This window comes from Lissotriton vulgaris, chromosome 2_1 (genome assembly GCF_964263255.1).
Source record: "Lissotriton vulgaris chromosome 2_1, aLisVul1.2, whole genome shotgun sequence".
Classification (NCBI taxonomy): Eukaryota; Metazoa; Chordata; class Amphibia; order Caudata; family Salamandridae; genus Lissotriton; species Lissotriton vulgaris.
In genome coordinates, this window is record NC_141687.1 from 343,086,660 (window position 1) to 343,099,788 (window position 13,129).

Sequence of the window (13,129 nt, forward strand, 5' to 3'; positions counted from 1 at the left end):
TCTTTCTGCTCTCTCCTCGCCACTGTTCCCAGTTCACTTAATCTCCTGTGCCGCTCCCACAACCCCTCTATCCCCTTGCAGCTTGTTTTTATTCTGAACAGCTGCTCTTCACTCTTTCCTGGGCTGCAGCTGCCGCATCCTTCCACCTGCTTGTCGGGCTCTTCTCTCCCTTTCTTCAAAACTGCTAAAGGTTGTGGAAAGGATGAACGTAACACTACAGTGATTGTAAAACACACATGTTCTCCATATTTCACTTTTATCAGATTGCGGTTTTGCACTGCAATCAGTATTAAGCTTTATTTTTAGGTGTAAATGGTGGAGTGTTTCTTTTATGCCATTCCCACAGGACCTCCCACCACTCACAGCTTGTTTTTATTTTGAATAGCTACTCTATGGTCGCTCTACGGGCTACAGCTGCCTCCTTCTCCCTCCTGCTGGTCTGGTTCTTTTATCCTCTGTAGCCTACGTGGTGCTGCTGATCTCCTACCCCTTGTTGTAAAAGTGTAACTGCAGCTAACCACTGAATTATGGTTTGGCTTTCTGCAGATGAATTTACGGTTGACATTTGAAGCCAGAATTTCTGGGTACGAGTTTTAATTGCTATACATGGGCGGCCTGGGAAAAGAGAACACATGATTTTTTTTAGGCGTTTTACGTTTTGGTGCCTTTACTCATTTTAATTATTGAATCATACCTTGTTCTGAAGAAACCCAAAGTTGTTCCTTGGGAAAGCACGCCAAAGAATACAATTGCCAAGAGCCGCATGGAATTGTGCTGTAATTTGCAAAACTTTCCAAACAAGCAACAACGCCAGGCAGGGGCTCCAGTAAAGCAGCAGGATAGGATCTATGCGATTCCTTCAAAGGAGAAAGCATTTGTGAAAACAGACATTCAGATTGCTCTTCCCTCTGGATGCTATGGGTGCTATGGTAGAATGGATCCACGATCTGGTTTAGCAGCTAAATACTTCATAGATGCCCAGGGTGCGCTCCACACCTTACTCTTGCCCCATATCAAGACCCCACCCACTACACCCCCTTTGCTCACAACCGCATTGCTGTACGGAAGGAAGACTCTGCGATAGACCAAAAGGGCCACCGCCCCTGTACTCTCCCAATATCCCCTTGCTTGGGATACCAACTACTACTGGATTAATCTCAAAAAGAGCCATATCCTCCTGAATGCAGGACGGGGTGTCAACGATTGGAGCACTGTTCATCGACGGAACATTGGCAGATCATGAGAATTGTATTAGTTCCCAAAGGGCCCCTCCGACCCTTTTTCTCCTACACGCAGCCATCTATCATTACATCAAACTCTGTTGGGCCCCTGACAGAATTGAACCCCCTAAGCATGAACTAGTGATTGCAGTATATCTAATGGGAGAGGGACGCGACCTTACTCGCTGGCTCTACAGAGGTATTCGGTCACACTCAGGAATACTATTGACCCCACTCCGTATTAAATTGTCTCTTGAACTGGGAAGGAAATGACAGATAAAGAATGGGCCTCTGATTTAGAATTTCCTAAGAAAGTGGCCCGCAACGCTAAATTCAAATACATACAGTACATGATATTACATAGGGCATACCACACACCGCATCGTATTATTCGTATATTACCTAATGCCCAGCTTGCATGTCCTAGGTGTCAAGACGTGGACCTACTTTATATGTTATGGGAGTGCCCGCGTTTGCGTGCATACTGGCACACAATCAGCTACAGAGTGCAGGAAATCACCGGCACAGCCGTCTGGTCAACAGCAGAGAGTTGTCTACTGGACCTACATACACGCCCCAACCGGCAGAAGGTCCAGCACAGATTTGCCGATCTCGCCCTACTCATAGCAAAACGTGCCATCACAATGCGCTGGAAATCTGCTTCTCCCCCCACACCACTCGCTTGGCAGACAGAAAGGATCCGCTGGAGTACTGCAGAAAACGCAACTATTAGGCAAGAAGAGCTTCGAGGGCTGTGTAAGGTTCCTATTTCTATGGAATGGGATAAAATGCTTGAAACGTTTAAAGCCATAGAAATACTATCCCCTCCAACATCACAGGTCAGGCCCATCTCACCCCCACCTCCTGTACCTCCAGTAATTGTGCGTATTACTTCACATCCTTAATTGTCTAGTGATCTATAATCATAGATGTTCTGTATTTGTTTTTCTTTTATTATATACATACAATCTTTTGCTATGTCTTGCAATAAACTAGTAGACCAGAGAACAGGGGGAAGGGGGTGATTATACGTTTTGTATTAGTAGAGCATAGTATAGTTCATTAGGTAAACATGAGTTGGTCACTACTAGAAAAAAAATTTGCATTAGATATCCGATTATTTTTGTGCTGCTGCTCCGTGGAGCAATTGTTACTGTTTTGACTAGAGCTCCTGTATAAGTATATTTACGTTATCATATACATTTCGGACTGAATAATTGTAGCTATGACTATTACCTGACAACAACTCTTTGTCAAGTGGAGCAAATGTATACTATATGTACTACGCCGATAAAAAATGTTTTTTTAAATCAGTAAAAATTATGTAAAAAAATAAAAACGTCATAGATGTCAGAAATGGTGTTATTGATAAACACAACAGAAGGAATGTCGGACTGGTGCTTTTTAGGTCCAGGACCGTAGGCTGCGCTTGCGCAGTCTCGGTCAGAGATTTAATGTTTTTTAGTATGGGGCTTGAAACCGCCTCTCTTTTCCATTGGCTGGCTCCCTAAACAGAGGCCAGCCATTGGAGGAGAGGGGCATCACTCGGTTCAAGCCCCGTTTTTTTTGGATTAGGGGGTGGGGGGGGGGGGAGTGTTTTTTGCGTTCTTTCTATCTGTGACGTCATCCGTTACTCAGCAATAAACACGCCCCCTATTCTGAAAATTTCGGAGCTTTGAGGCAGCCATTTTTTTTTTTTGGGCAGGAACAGCCTCACTGCCACTCCAGGTAAGTTTTGATTTTTTTCTTGCTCGCTGGGTCCGAGAGTTGCGAAGGAGTCCTGGCAGTGCGCCCGTTTAATCCAGACTTCGCCCCTCCCCTCCCTGTTGCCTCATCTCCTATGCTGCCATTAATGCTGCAATCACCTCGGGGTCCCATTTGATTGGAAGGCGGCAAAGGCTTTAATCTCAGCCTAATTCGGCTGCTTTTGATGTGAGTTGCTGTGCCAGAGCCGGGGCTGGGCGGGTTGCAGCTCACACCGCCACAGAGGAGAGGAGGAGAAGCAGTGAGCGCAGCACCAGCACCCGCAGTGTCAGCAGAGGAGGACGGTGCGCAGGCACAGCCGAGCCCGAGCAGAGCAGGAGGAGGCACGGCCACAGAGAGGCTGCAGCCTGCACAGAAGTGCAGGGAGCTCAGAGCAGGCACACCGGCTCTGGGAAGGACTCGGCAGAGAGCGCAGGAGCTGGGACAGGCGCTCTGCAGAGACACTCGGGGGCGGGGAAGACAGTGCTGAGATCCACCGAGAGACTCCGTGCTTACAGACCCTTCCCTCAAACGCAGTGAGTCGGACCCGCAGAAATAGTGTGCAGGAGCCTGGACAGGCAGTCGCTGGCACTCGGAAAAGAGACTGCACGAGCTTGGGAGAGGCTTTCAGACAGACACACTGCCTGCTCTAGGCGGGACAGTCCACAAGCAGCACTCGGAGGAGCCCTCAGAGACTAGAGGCTGGCACCTCCCTGGCAGTGGGTCTCTGCAGCAGTCGGGGTTCGCAGCGCACGCACGGGGGTCCCTGGATCCCACCCCCCTCGGACATCCCTCTACCCTGGAGGTGACCCTCCGGGGGTCGCCTTGAGCCCGCCGTCCCCATGCCAGTTGGGTCATGATCACATCGCCCTCGCTTTCTGCCGCAATCGATCGTGTGTTCGGCCAGCAGCCCGGTGCCGCTTTCCTGCACCATGTGCCGCGCCAGGCCCAGCGGCTCCCCATCAGAAAATGCTGACGGCCCGGAGCGGACACATCCTGCACCCCGAATACCTGCAGCCCCTGCCCTCCACACCCGTCAGTCCTATTGAGGTAAGAGCCCTGGCTGTGCTTGCTCTCCTGCCCCCTGGCTGTGCTTGCTCCCCTGCCCCCTGGCTGTGCTTGCTCCCCTGCCCCCTGGCTGTGCTTGCTCCCTGCCCCCTGGCTGTGCTTGCTCTCCTGCCCCCTGGCTGTGCTTGCTCTCCTGCCCCCTGGCTGTGCTTGCTCTCCTGCCTCCTGGCTGTGCTTGCTCTCCTGCCCCCTGGCTGTGCTTGCTCTCCTGCCCCCTGGCTGTGCTTGCTCTCCTGCCCCCTGGCTGTGCTTGCTCCCCTGCCCTTGGCTGTGCTTGCTCCCCTGCCCCCTGGCTGCGTCATCAGTCGGGAGTATTTAAACTGGCCCGGTGAAGCTATTCATCCCCCCATCCTTCCTGCCGTGACATCTTGGCTCTTGCAGACCTGCTGACAGTCTTATACCGGTAAGCCTACTTAGGGGAACATATTGCTTTGTTTTGCTTGATGCCTGGATTTTCTAGTCTTTGATGAATTGTGTCGGGTATAATGTCTCTTGTCTGAGCGGCTACCATGTGTTTGTATTTCCAAGGGGGAGATGGGCTATACTTTAACTCAGGAACACTGCCTTGATTTCATACTTGAAGGGTGAGACTCGCGGCTTAATGAGGAGGGCCTAGCCATATGGTCATTACATATATCCATCAGTGATGGCATTATGCATTTAGTTAGCAGAAGCTTGGATCATAAGTGGCTCTGTCTGTGTGTGGCTCTGTGTGTGTGGCTCTGTGTGTGTGTGTGGCTCGGTGTGTGTGGCTCGGTGTTTGTGTGTGGCTCTGTGTGTGTGTGTGTGTGTGTGTGTGTGTGTGTGGCTGTGTGGCTGTGTGTGTGTGTGTGTGTGTGTGTGTGTGTGTGGATAGCTTTTTTTGTAGGTGGTTCTATGTGTGGGTGGCTCTGTGTGTGCGGGTGGCTCTGCGTAGGTGGCTCTATGTAAATGACTGTGTGGGTGGCTGTGTGTGTGTGTGTGGGTGGCTGTGTGTGTGTGGCTCTGTGTGGGTGTAAATGTAATCGGTCATGCATTTGCGAGCGATTAAGCTATTGGCATTGTAAATGACAATGCCATTTATTTAACGATTAAGCGATTGCCATTGTAAATGACAGTGCCATTTATGATTTTAAAAAAAAAGTCATGAGCAATGCCAATAGCTCTACCTTTAATAACGCAGAGACCATTGCATTGTAAATGCTGGTTAACTTTGGAAATGAAGCCTTTCAAGTGAAAAAATTTGATTAAGTTGCACATCTGTTTTGTGACCGCATATTTTATTCTACTCCAGAGGAATTGAGTGTTTTAGACGACACAGATCGTGGTACAGGAGGCTTTGGATCTACGGGGCTGAACTGATTTGATGGTTCTTTTTACATTTTAGGACAACTTTAATTTAAGTGCCGGAGACGTCAGCTGCAGTTGATTTTTTTATGTGCTGTATTCTAAATAAAGATGTAATTTATGTGTACAGTTATTTTCCCTTTACTTAATAGAAATGCAATTGCTACACACAATTGAGTACCTACTTAGTCGACCACACAGCAAGCGCCTTAAAGCTTCGGTAGTGTTAAGCAAGTGCTGCACTAATTCCATAAAATATAGTAGAATGCATCGTCGCATCTCTTATATGTGATCTATTTACAGTGAGATACTGTAGCTGCCGTGAAAGGAGAAACACAAACTACGACTCTCAAGTGGCACACTTCGCTTTCGAAGACTCAGACTATTTTTTACTGCACGTTGTAAAATGGCTACAGAACTTTAAACATACTGCTATCATAATTATTGCAAAATATACATTTCAGTGACTTTCTTTTTAAACAGTTCTGTGTAAATATAGACAAGCTCCATTTTTATTATTGTCTCGTTCTTAAAACAAGTAAACAATAAACACTCGTGTTCACTCTGCTGTCATGCATAAACCATGTACAGCAGCCAAAAAGCCACTTTTATAACCGGCACCTTCTGCCAATCCTGGCACAAAGCTTCACCATTCACATTGCAAGTACAGACTCAGTAATCTTAGTATTCAAAGAGGCCTTGGCTGAAAGGCCAGCAATGACTGAAACCGTTTCGGCTGAAATCGTTTCAGATGAAATGGGCATTTAATTGCTACTGCAGCACAGTGAGGTTTTTGCTTGTTGTTTTAAAATGTGTCAGTGAGGTGTGTTATTACCTCTTCATTCATAAAGAGGGTGGGAGAACGCAGCCTCACACCCCAGCCCACAATTAGCCCCATTGCATCATGCACTCTTTCTACTACTCAATCTAGTGTTCATTCACCACTTCATATACTAACGACCTATACCGCTCAATCTTACTTTCTATCTATATTATACAGCTCTCATGCCTTTTTACCATACTAAATACTTACAATACACAAATACACTACACAATTCAAAACCACAAAATTCCAAATCTAACAATTTCAATACAAACCACGTAACTCCACTACAAACAATGTAGGTAATATCAGACTCTGCACACACCTTTCCCCTCCTGAGGCGGAAGCCGGGAGGTCTCCTGCTTTTCTTTCAATTTTAAACTAATTTTTGTGATTTTACTCGTTTTTTCACCTGTGCTTGCTAATTGTATTTTCTAGCCTGCAGCAGTGTGTAGAGACCCCCCAGCGCTCAGCAGCGCTTAAAAACTCTTTTTTCCCCCCTCCCTGCAGCTCCGGTCCCACCCTCGGCTGAGTGTTGATGCCGAGGGCTGGACGCCGGTTTTGGCGGCCATCTTCGTTTGGGCTGGGTTGGGGAGGCCATAGACAAGGACTATAAAAGGCACCTGAGACTTGGAAAGCGGTAATATCAGACTCTGCACACACCTTTCCCCTCCTGAGGCGGAAGCCGGGAGGTCTCCTGCTTTTCTTTCAATTTTAAACTAATTTTCGTGATTTTACTCGTTTTTTCACCTGTGCTTGTTAATTGTTTTTTCTATCCTGCAGCAGTGTGTAGAGACCCCCCAGCGCTCAGCAGCGCTTAAAAACTCTTTTTTCCCCCCTCCCTGCAGCTCCGGTCCCACCCTCGGCTGAGTGTTGATGCCGAGGGCTGGACGCCGGTTTTGGCGGCCATCTTCGTTTGGGCTGGGTTGGGGAGGCCATAGACAAGGACTATAAAAGGCACCTGAGACTTGGAAAGCGGTAATATCAGACTCTGCACACACCTTTCCCCTCCTGAGGCGGAAGCCGGGAGGTCTCCTGCTTTTCTTTCAATTTTAAACTAATTTTCGTGATTTTACTCGTTTTTTCACCTGTGCTTGTTAATTGTTTTTTCTATCCTGCAGCAGTGTGTAGAGACCCCCCAGCGCTCAGCAGCGCTTAAAAACTCTTTTTTCCCCCCTCCCTGCAGCTCCGGTCCCACCCTCGGCTGAGTGTTGATGCCGAGGGCTGGACGCCGGTTTTGGCGGCCATCTTCGTTTGGGCTGGGTTGGGGAGGCCATAGACAAGGACTATAAAAGGCACCTGAGACTTGGAAAGCGGTAATATCAGACTCTGCACACACCTTTCCCCTCCTGAGGCGGAAGCCGGGAGGTCTCCTGCTTTTCTTTCAATTTTAAACTAATTTTCGTGATTTTACTCGTTTTTTCACCTGTGCTTGTTAATTGTTTTTTCTATCCTGCAGCAGTGTGTAGAGACCCCCCAGCGCTCAGCAGCGCTTAAAAACTCTTTTTTCCCCCCTCCCTGCAGCTCCGGTCCCACCCTCGGCTGAGTGTTGATGCCGAGGGCTGGACGCCGGTTTTGGCGGCCATCTTCGTTTGGGCTGGGTTGGGGAGGCCATAGACAAGGACTATAAAAACAGGCACTTACGGCTCCGCGCAGCGGACGCGACCAGCGGATGCGCCGGACCTGCGCCGGAGTCGTGCTAGAGTCCTGCCCGTCTGCGCCCGTCAGCGTCCCGGAAGCGTCTGGCGTGGCTGGTACCTCTGGCCACTATGCTCTCCTACTCCGCTCAGGAGCTATACTCTTTGCGTAACTGGAATGCGTCGTGTTACACGGTTTTTCCTGGCCGATATAAGGGTAAACATACGTGCCCTGCTTGCCATTGGCACCCTGTTCGCTCCTTCCCTTCCCCTATCCCTGCTAAGGAGTGTAGCATAAAACACCTTTGTTTACTCCTCAATACGAGGTCGTTGCACCGACACACTCAAGAGATTTTTGATCTCCTCTCAACGACCAGTCCTACCTGTCTGATGCTTACTGAAACATGGCTGAATGATTCCTCCCACCCGGACATTGTGGCAGCCATCCCCACGGACTATACCATCCATCGACAGGACAGAGACAAGGGTAGGGGAGGAGGAGTTGCCTTGGTTGTTAAAAAATCTTTTCCGTGCACGGTCACGCATACTCACACCATCGCAGGGGCGGACTCTTTAGCCTTTACCATCTCCCTATCGCCGCAACAAGCGCTGAAGGGTCTGATTGTTTACAGACCTCCGGGCCCAGTGGGATCCTTTCTTGACGATCTCCAGCAGGCCATGTCGATCCTTGTCCTTAGATCGGAGCTGTGCCTACTGGCGGGAGATTTTAATTTCCATATGGACGACCATAATGACCAGGACGCCATCAAATTGCTGGATATTGCATCCACTCTAGGCCTTTCCCCCTATCTTTCTGGTCCGACCCACAACAAAGGCCACACACTCGATCAGGTGTTTTCCACCACACCTATCATGGCTGTAACTCTTCTGCCAGTCGTCTGGTCTGATCATTATCTTGCCCACTTTGAAATGCCTTCTACTGTGACCTCTCCGGCCAGTGTCATGAGGCAGCAGGGCAGCAGCTATAGGGCATTCCACCGGGTGACCCCAGACATGCTAACGCATGCCCTGGCAGATCACCCTGTTTCCTGTACTGGCGACCTGGAGAAAGATCTGGAGAGCCTACAATCCTGGCTTCTTGCCAGACTAAATGAGCTCGCTCCCTCACAGCCACCCAGATCTGCTGCCCGGCGGGTCTCTGCCCCCTGGTTTACGGAGGATTTAGCCCACGCTCGTAGGCAATGTAAAGCTGCTGAGCGGGCGTGGAGAGTCCAGTATGAGCCTGAAGCCAAACAACGCTATAAAATCATGATGAAGTCCTACCACGATCTTATCTTACAGGGCAAGAAATGTTACTTCGCTAAAAGGATTGAAGACGCAGCTAACTCCTGTAAGGAGATTTTTTCAATTGTACGTGAATTCACCAGCCCCCGGACAACCTCTACTCAGGGTGCCCCGGTGGAGACCTGGGCTAACACTATTGCCAATTTCTTCACCACCAAAATCAGGCTAATTCAGGATTCTTTCCCGTCGAGAGCGTTAGATGATTTATCTACGATGCCGACGGAGACAGTCTTCCTGTCTCCTCCTGGCCCAGCTTTGCTACACTTTCCTCCCCTTCCGGTTGCCGCATCCTTAGCCTTGATGAGGAACCTTAAATCAGGCTCACCATTAGATCCGTGTCCAGCAAAATTCTTAGCGAAAATGGCAGATGTCATTAATCCCATAGCTAATCCTATCCTCAATTTATCCCTGAGTCAGGGTTTTCTGCCCCAGGCCTGGAAGCAAGCCATGGTCATCCCCCTGATCAAGAAGCCCAGTCTTGATCCAGAGGCGCCTTCTAATTATAGGCCAATCTCGCTCCTTCCAGCACTGACCAAGATCCTGGAGAAACACGTGCACAGTGTGCTTTCTAACTTCCTGGAGTCTAATGAGTTACTTCATGAATCCCAATCGGGCTTTCGTTCCAACTTAAGCACCGAGACGGCGCTCCTGGAAGTCTCGGAGATCGTGAAGGAGGTGCTGGACACAGGAGGCAGGGTGATGTTAGTCATGTTAGACCTGTCGGCGGCGTTTGACACCGTCCCCCACGAGGATCTCCTCACTAGACTTCATAACATCGGTCTAGGGGGGACGGTGCTCAACTGGTTTCGTTCCTTTCTGGCCAACCGCCGGCAGACGGTCTGGGTCCCACCCGGGTCCGCCGAGATGCCGCCATTGGGAGTCGGAGTGCCTCAGGGCTCTGTACTGAGCCCCACTCTATTTAACATCCTTATGACCCCTCTGGCGACACTGGCGGAGTCCTACGGGGCCCGGATCGTCTCTTATGCTGACGACACCCAGCTTCTATTCACCTGTCGTAAGAGCGAAGAGTTCGATGGAGAAAGGATCTGCGAGTGCCTTGGGGCTGTCTTTAGCTGGTTTTCACACAACAGCCTCAAATGCAACTCGGACAAATCCGAAATACTATTCTTCGGATGCCCATCAGAACCAGATTGGCAGGGATGGTGGCCTGCTGACATGTTCCCTCCCACTCAGTCCTCTAAGTGGGCTAAGAACCTGGGGGTTAAAATTGACAACGAGCTCTCGCTCAAATCCCAGGTTTCCACTCTTACGGGAACATGCTTTGGGATACTCAGAATGTTGCGCAAGTTCTTTCCCCTTCTCTCGGAGGAACATCGGAGGATCACTGTTCAGGCACTCATAGGGTCCAGATTGGACTATGCAAATGTCCTATATCTGGGTCTGCCTGAATACCTCCTCCAGCGTTTGCAGGTTACTCAGAACGCTGCTGCTCGTGCAATTTTTGGCCTGCACCGCCGCACCAGTGCCTCCAATCTCCTCGTATCCCTTCACTGGCTTCCGGTGCGGAAGAGGATACTTTTCAAGGCCATGACTCTCGCCCATAAGGCCTTGCATGGCAATGGTGCCAAATATCTTCAGAGGAGGCTGGACTTCTATCGACCTGTACGATCCCTCAGGTCAGAAGCTTTGGCTTTGGCTCGGGTGCCACGCATCAAAAGGGCTCGGCTAGGCGGCCGGTCCTTTAGCTTTCTTGCTCCGCAGCTATGGAATTCCTTACCGGTGTCCTTGCGAAACACCGCTAACCTGCTTGCCTTCAGAAAAGACTTAAAAACCTGGCTGTTCACTGGATAATCTGCCCCCTCTTTAGGCCCCTGCTCTTTTTACTGTTATGTTTTCCAGCTCTTTCTTTGGTCTGGAGCACAAAAGCGCCGGGACACTCCTTTGGAGTAGCCGTTGCGCTATAAAAGTCCCATTTAACATAACATAACAAACAACATACATTCACTCCACTACAATCAAAAGACATGAATAAAAAGCCAATGTCTGTAACTTTCACAAATGCAAGACATTGCATTGCAAATGCTTGTTTTCTTTGCATTCTGCTACTTGTAGTTTGTTTTCCCACCAGAAAACAAAAACTACAAGTCCCAAAAAGCAATAAAAACAAGTGTGGTGTGAGCTACTCGCACTGGCATGGAATAACTCGAAATCTCTTTTCCACGCGACTAGATCGCAACAGGCTAACACTCACCTTGGCATCGTCACACACAGCCAGGCACAGACTGGCCCCGGCCAGGCAGACTGCCAGTACTGCCAGCACCAGCCGCATCCTGAGGGCCTGCCACCACCCTCACTATCCGCGGGGTCCATGTCCTGCACCCCGTGTCCGGTGGAGCTCCAAGGTCCGCATCCTGTTAGGAGAGATGCAGATAAGATGTCCCGAGGCTCCTAATCTGTGGGGCTGTGGGGGTATCACAAACCATTGTTTCCAGTGCTCCGAAGAGGACATCTCGGCGCATCCAATCACTCGGGCTGTTCTTCGCACGCTCCCATATCCCCGCGCTCCTGAATTAAAAGTTTCAAGGTTCCTTGCGAAGAATATGAAGGGGGGGGGGCTGCAGGGGGGCTTCTTTCCTTCGGTATTACGCGAGGTTCAGTATGGACATCCCTTCCACGATGGAGGCCCGGTTCATATGCGCCGTTGCTGATGCGGAGAGCGTTACGAAGTCGTTCCGTCAGTGCTGATGTATTCGGCCCAAGCTATAAAGTTTACTGCTAAAAGTCACACGTGAATACACAAAAGTAAACTAAAGAGAAAGCTAAGCCTCGAAGAGCGCACTGAGCATGCGCAGAACCTGCTTTAGAGAACAAGCACAAGCGTCAATCAAAATTCTCCTACAGTACTACGAACCTGAAAAAAATATCCGAAAACAAGACGTAATCACAAAACGACAATGATTGGTTAAAAATGTCAATAGAGAAACACGAGCCGGTGCAAAACAGGTCAACAGTGCTTTAGAAGCACACTGCTCCACATGCTGTCGAGACAGCTTAAATTAACGAATAGTTGCTCAAAAGCATGGAGCCATGGCGATAAACGTGTTGGAGTTATGAGGGCAGGATCTTGAGCTAAAAGTAAATGCTACACACGCAGTCCAACAACCTGAAAGAGAAATTGTACATTTCTTTACAGTCAGATGTACAGAAACAGTGTACGGTCTGTGAATCTTCATGTAGAGTAAGCGTGTTTAGTGTTCCAGAAACAGTTTACTAGTACCCCAGTACTGTACATTGTTTTCTCGTATATTTCTAAGTTTTGGGGAGAATGTACAGCTACATATATCCATTGTGTAATGCTTTTGTTGAAACATCCAACTCCAAGGATTGAAAATCTAGGAGGCGTACAGCTCGAGCAGCATAATGAAAGGGGCGGGATTGTGTTTATACATATATATGTACAGAATAGATCATCTCAAGGAGATTTTATGTTAAGTATTTGAATTTTTTTGAATTTAAAAACATTTATATAGCGCTCTTCTACCATGCGGTTTCTTGGCGCTTTAGGATTGCGAGGGGGATGGCAGGAGCGGAGGGGGATCAGACCTTGTAGGCTTGGGAAAAGAGCAGAGTTTTAAGACCCTTCCGGAACTCTATGTAGGAAGAAGTCAGTCGAAGTTCAGTCGGGAGGGAGTTCCAGAACGCTGGAGCGAGAACTGCAAATTTTGTTCCTCCGGCCTTTTTCATGCGAAAACGGGGGATGGTTAGCAGGGCCTGATGGGAGGAGCGGAGCTCTCTGCCAGGTGAGTAGGGTTTGATGGCGGAGCAGATAAACTCCGGAGCGGTGCCCATTTTGGCCTGGAAGGTGGTGCAGCCGAGTTTGAACAGGGCACGCTCTTTCACCGGCAGCCAGTGCAGTGCCTGCATTAGGGGGGTAACCCGGTGGAATTTAGGCAGGCCGTGGATCAGGCGGGCAGCCTGGTTCTGCACAAGCTGCAATCGGCGAATGGCGTAGGCTGGGGCGCCATTGTAGATGATATTACCATAAT